We start from the raw sequence: 7,253 nt of genomic DNA on the forward strand, positions 1-7,253 counted from the left end.
GGTGGACTGACAAAGTAGGTAGAGCCTTTGAACTGTTGGCTCCTGATATCTTTGTAACCTTTCAGCCTATTATCACATGCTACAGTCTGTTCTGCTGCACTTCGGTTTAAAGAATTAAAATACATATCATCTTACCAACAAAGATTAACTTAAGATGATAAAAGAAAATTGGTTGTTGGTATGCTCTTTTTTTCTGGGTGGGGTTGGCGGGGGGGGGGGGGGGCTAGCAAATTTTGTAATCTAGACTTCATGCAAATGCTAGGGTTCTTCCATGCCTTTACTCTGAGCCTAAAACACTAAAGAATAAAGGGTAATATGTAATGTCTTCTGTGGACTTCATGTACATCATGAAATCATACGTTTTTACCAATGCGCTTAAATTTTGAGAAGAGAATAATTCTATAATTTTACAAAGAGCAAGATGAGATGATACAGGAGGGGGGGGGGGAACAATTTCTGGGGGGAGGGGGATGGGAGGGGAGGGGTGCTAATGCCTTACATTGGCTTCAAGCATGCTAGGTCCTGCGATACTTATTCTGAGGTTATGAGATTAGAACATAAATCATCTTTTAACCCAGACTCATGGTCTATTGTGGCTGTGGTCTGGAGTGGAGCAACAGCACGATTTCGACCTTGAATCAACAAACCATATTTTCAATCAGATCTGATCAAATTTGACCAGCGCTATTCAGTTGATCCTCTGACACAGATCCCATGGGAGTCAACATGAATGCTAAGATAGCCCATTCAGACAAGAGAAACTTTCGGTATAACTTGTTGAAAAAAACGTAGTTGTAAAGAATCATCGTGAAGTGATACTAATAGGGGCGTACAGTACACACCAGATCGATCCACTTCATTCGATTGCATCATTTTGACCTTTCATTTCATGTTTTGTGGAAAAGAATTCAATTCAATTCAATAACATATTATATAGAAATGTTGTATAAAGAAACTAGTTTTGAAGGGGTCAGTTGACATGATATCTGGCCGTTCATTAATGCATGTACACGTAACTCCCCTCCAAGTTATACGAATTGTGTACAATACGATGTTCAGACGAGACCCTGATTCTTTAGTGAGTTTGAAACGTTGCTGTACGATGTTGCATTTTATGACGGTTCGTTATACAATATTCGGGCTAGAGAAAATATTTACTTCTTGCACAGCTATATGTTTTTCATACAGATATACAATGAAGTTAGACAGTCTAAATGGGGCTTATTGTATGGGCAACACGTTCTCCAATTAAGTATACTCTATAATATAATCAGCTGAAGCAGGCTTCACAGTTCATGGTTTGCTTTCGTCTTGAGGTTTAGAGAGCAATGAATTGCATGATAATGTCTCATTTGAACTTGAAACTTGAACTTGTGGCCAGTGTATTGGTGTATACATCGTACTTCACGGTTGAATAGCAATACAGTAGTCCGATAGTATACATGCAAATTTGTAATTGAATGGGAAACAAAAACGTTTGGAAAATATAAGACTACAATACATGTACATCCATTGGAGGTAGAAGACTGATTGATGTAGAGAAAAGTGCCCTTGCCGTTTGTTTTTCATTGTTCCATTACAGAGCCCTGAAAAGAAGAACTTACTGAACTATAGTTAAATGGATAGGAATTAAATTAGAAAAGTGTTTTTTGACATATCTTTTCCCCTTGGAATCATAGACCTGTTGATTTTTTTCATTCAATGATCATGAAGTAGTAAAATGTTCAATTTACTTCATTATAGTAAACGTTACACTTTAGAGAAATCCACTCCAATATAACAAGGCCTACGGTTCATTTATAGCAAGTATATCCTAAAGTTCTCTCTTAATTACTCCGAGAGAAAGACTTAAGCTCACAGATACATTGAAATGTCTGCAGACGCAACAAGATTTTTGGCATCTTTCTCCTAGAAATCGCCGTTTATTCTCCCTACACATGCACCACAAACACGGCGCCTCTTCCATCAATTTCCCATGAGGTCTTCTCACTATGAAACAAACAATGCCTTCATGCCACTCCAGGCGGGATGAATACTGCAACAAAAGCGTCTGTAATATCCGGAAAATTGGTCGAGAAAGGCTGTACAGCGGGCATACTTGTTGTATCCTCTGCTTTTTGAACATTTTTGAGAAGTGTTTCTGAGGTGTGAGTTTCAGGGGATGATTTGCCGAAGGGAGATTTTGTAATCCATATTATTAAGTAGAAATGTGAAGAGGGGATCCATGGGGAGACGAGAGAGATGAAGTGTTCGTAACGGAAACCAAACAAGTACGTTTTTCTTGAATGAGATGGTTAAAGGTTGTGATTGATTTGAAGAATCCATCAGAAATTACTCTAGTCTAGGATGTTTGGTTGGTTGGGAGTAGGGCAGGATAGAGAGTGAGAGACAGAGAGAGAGAGAGAGAGAGAGACAGAGAGACAGAGAGATAGAGAGAGAGAGCGAGGGAGAGACAGAGAGAGAGAGGGGGAAGGTGGAGCAAGAGAGAAAGAGATAGAAAGAGAGGGAGAAAGATAAAGAGAGAGAGAGAGGGAGAGACAGAGAGAGAGAGGGGGAAGGTGGAGCAAGAGAGAAAGACAGCGTGTCCACACACAAAACAATTTATCGCGAAACTCTATAACGATACGTCGTATAAAGAATCATCGTATAAATTCCAGGATGTCCACACACAAGAAACGTCGTCACTAAAGAATCATCGTATAAAATGCCCCCTGTCCACACACAACATTTTCCGTGATTCTTTATAGAGTTTCGCGATAGTGATAATAGGTCTGGTCTCATTTCGCTCGAGGTCACGTTAAGCCCCGCCCAGTTAGTTACACTAGTTACACTCCCCCAGGGGGTCCCCCTGTCCACACACAACATTTCCGTGATTAGGCGTGATTCTTTATTGAGTTTCAGTTCGAAACAATGCCCAAACCTGCGTTTCGTTAGACTAGTTTCGTTATACGACGTATCGTTAGTGAGCGTCCACACCTACAATTTTGGTCGTAAAACTATCGCGAAACGGTATCACTATCGCGAAACGGTATAGCTAATCATGATTAGTCACGGAAAATGTTGTGTGTGGACAGGGGGAGAGATAGAAAGAGAGGGAGAAAGATAAAGAGAGAGAGAGAGGGAGACAGAGACAGACTAGGAGAGAAAGACAGTAACACACACACACACACACACACACAATGTGAGAGTTAGAAAGAAGAAAGCTAGACAAAATAAAGATTTTAATTGAATTGAATTATTGTGAGGAAAGACACAGAGAGTTGAAACGACAGACACAAAGAACCTAATAGATAGAAAGGAGAATGCTAGAAAATGAAAGATTTTGAATATTTTAAGTTATTGTAAATCAGGTTTATGGAGGGAGAGAGAGAGAAAGAGATAGAGGGAGAGAGAGCGAGAGAGAGAGAGAGAGAAAGAGAGAAGAGAGAGTGGAAGGAAAAAAAAAGGAGAGAGAAAGAGAGCAAACAACATACAAAATTAAGTCTATTTTTGTTCGGGGGGGGGGGGGGGCTTGATCCAGCTGCTGTTAATTTTAGATCATGGATATAACAAATTAAGCAGCCTTATGAATGGAGAAGAGTCAGCAGCTTTAATCTGGTGAAGGAAACATCTGCAACTCACAGGTGACCAGCTGAATGCAAGAAAGGCATGGAATCTATGTTTTATATGAGTTAAAGCCCTTCTTGTTTTCAACAGAATAGTCTGCAGACACAGACTCTAATTTGACTCTTAAACACACTTCCATAATGCCTTGATCAGAGCCTAGCTCTGTCGATCAGTATCTGGTTGTTCCAGGAGCAGCTTAAATACAGAGCCCTAGACCATGCAGTCATCTGATACCCCATTCACAGTGGCCTCAAACACCGCGACAGCAGCGGGACTGTCCCGCTGCTGTCGTGGTGTTGTCTTCAGTGTGAAGGCTCGGACCCATTATAAACTATCGCGGGATAACACCGCCTCGCGATAGCGCCGCGACAAACTATCGCTAGGTTCGCCTAGCTACAGCAGCGGGACAGTCCCGCTGCTGTCGCGGTGTTTACTCAGTGTGAAGGCTCTCCGCTATAACACCGCGACAAATCGAGCTAGCTAAATGAGGAAGAGTGTGTAAAGTACAGCTAGCGCGCGCAATTTCAAGCAATCGAAAACCCCGCGCTGAAGTATTTCCGGTCATATCGGGGTCATGAGCCATGCATACACGTGTTTGTTACGGAGGTAATAAAAATCACCCGCTGCAGCGTGAATGGGTACATGATATTTATCCCGCTGCTGCAGCGGGATAACTTTTCTACTGTGAATGCATTTGTAGCGGTGTTATGTCGGTGTCGCCGCTCCGCTACAACGCCGCTACAAATTTCAAAACCACTGTGAATGGGGTATTAGTATCACCGTGCAGACACTGTTAGGCACTAAGGACAATGGTCTGTGATAGCAGACTATCAGTAGAGTGCATGAATACATAGGAGGCAGAGAGATGAATAGAAACAAAAGAACAAAAATAACAAAAAGCCTTTAATCCAGATTTCAGTCACAAACAGGATAACTACATGTTGTGTTCCTATCAAACAGCTGCCCATATACGACTCATGCATGGCACAAACAGGGTAGGATTGATTCAAATGATTTCTGGGTTTTAAAAGGCTTCCATAATAACATGTTCATCAAACTGACCTGCTATGAATTGATTATCGTTTCTCTTTGCTTCAGAAATAAGCATGCCGTTTTTGTAACTTGTAAACACGCTTTCTGTATTCATATCTAACAGAGGTAGTGAAGCCTCATTAACTCTACTTCTGGGGAAGTCAGTTCTCTTATATTTTTGCTTGAAATTTTCCAGCTATAAAGTTTCAGGGACTCACAACTTGCATTATACTGGCTTGGGTACATTGTCTATTATTTTGTTCAGAAGCCAATAAACGGAAGAGTTGAGGCTTTACCAGGTATACTGTAGGTGAATCTCATGTTTTTATGCCTCCGCCACCGAAGGTGGTGCCGGAGGCATCATGTTTTCGGGTTGTCCGTCCGTACGTCCGTCCGTACGTCCGTCCGTACGTCCGTCCGTCCGTCCGTACGTCCGTCCGTCCGTCCCGTTTGACCGTTATCACAATATCTCAAGAACCATTTAAGATTTAAACTTAAAACTCAGGAATAGTATTTATCACCATAGGAAGACGATCTGATTAGATTTTGGAGTACGTAGGTCAAAGGTCACAGGTCACAGAGGTCAACTTATGAAATTCCTTGTATTGAGTTTGTTAGCGCGATATCTCAAGAACCATTTGAGATTTAAACTTCAAACTTAAGGATAGTATGTATCACCATAGGAAGACGATCTGATTAGATTTTGGAGCACGTATGTCAAAGGTCAAGGGTCACAGAGGTCAACTTATGAAATTCCATACATTGAGATTGTTATCATGATATCTCAAGAACCACTGGAGATTTAAACTTCAAACTTAGTGATAGTGTGTATCACTATAGGAAAACAATCTGATTAGATTTTGAAGCACGTATGTCAAAGGTCAAGGGTCACAGAGGTCAACTTATGAAATTCCATACATTGAGATTGTTATCATGATATCTCAAGAACCACTGGAGATTTAAACTTCAAACTTAGTGATAGTGTGTATCACTATAGGAAAACAATCTGATTAGATTTTGGAGCACGTAGGTCAAAGGTCAAGGGTCACAGAGGTCAACTTATGAAATTCCATACATTGAGATTGTTATCATAATATCTCAAGAACCACTAGAGATTTAAACTTCAAACTTAATGATAGTGTGTATCACCATAGGAAGACAATCTGATTAGATTTTGGAGCACATAGGTCAAAGGTCAAGGGTCACAGAGGTCAACTTATGAAATTCCATACATTGAGATTGTTATCATGATATCTCAAGAACCACTGGAGATTTAAACTCCAAACTTGTTTAAATTGCTCTATTGCGGAGGCATCATTTTCGACTGCGCGCAGTCAAAATTCCATCTAGTTTTCTTCTGTGCAAAATAATAGAAATAAATTAATAAATAACCCCTTTCTAAAGCATATTTGAGAAAATTAATTTGAGATTAAAAGTGGAGGACTTAATACTCTAGCTTTTTTTCTCAGCGGGTCCTGATATAAATTTTCCAGGTCCTTGTGCTTTTGCCCCTGTTTGTAATTCATGTTCTGGGTCTGAAGTTGAAAGTTAAGAGCCCATGTATGTGTATACTTTCATTAGAGTCAATCCCCTGAAGAAAGAAAGATTAGATTGAGTGACATTTCATTGCAAAGAGTTATCATATTTTCACTTAATAGGATTATCAGAAATGACAGGTATCTTTGTGTTTGTGAATGAAGCATTCACAATCGTACCTGTGAAATTAATGACCTTAAACCTACATATGATCAAAATCAGTCAAACATAAAAATATTTCTGTATGTTTCATATTGAAAATAAGGTTGCATCTTGAATGCATGTTTAATATCTGGAAGTGGATCGTGATAGATACCAACCCCTGGTCAAATAAAAACACCAGGGGGTGCATCATCACACCCCTCGGACAATACCCCACCTGGTATCAAACAGTGCTCTCTCAACGATGTTAAACAAGATAATAACATCCCAACAATTCATTAATAAACCCTAACTTATGACTTTATTCTTCATCGATGTCACTCATTTTATTTTCTGAAGAGATCTTTTTGATGTATCCCTGCAGCTGTCCCTCAGCCATCAATGAAACTGAAATGTTGGCGCTGCATCTTCTACTGTCAAATTTGTGGCGTCAAATGCTCTGAAGAGCGGGCAGTGACAATGGGGTGATGGGTTTTTGTTTTGGATGTCGGTGTTTTCATAAGAGTAAACTGAATGCTCTGTTTTGATATGATGCTGTAGTTGAATGAAGTGGTTATGTATCGATTGGGTTTGTTATTTGCTATATGCTATTCAGAGCCGAGTTGTGGTTTTATTGTGGATATAGGTTTTCAGAGTCTCTATGAAACTTGTTTGATATTATTTCATTTAATAATTATGACATTTTGTTTAACCTGTCCATGTCTTTTAAAACAGAGTTAGCACCCATCTAGCTCTCTACAGAAGATATATTATAAGATTGGTTGATTGTCTATACCTGGTTATGTATTTATAAACATGTTGAATCCAAATTGTTCTTGCTTCATGTATATGTACATGTCTTTTATCCTAACATTTATTTATTTTGTGTCTTGCAGGTAAATTTAAGCAAGATCTGTGACTTCATTCAGCTACAAAGC

The sequence above is a fragment of the Strongylocentrotus purpuratus genome, unplaced genomic scaffold, assembly GCF_000002235.5.
Source record: "Strongylocentrotus purpuratus isolate Spur 01 unplaced genomic scaffold, Spur_5.0 spur5_scaffold_18, whole genome shotgun sequence".
Lineage (NCBI taxonomy): Eukaryota > Metazoa > Echinodermata > Echinoidea > Camarodonta > Strongylocentrotidae > Strongylocentrotus > Strongylocentrotus purpuratus.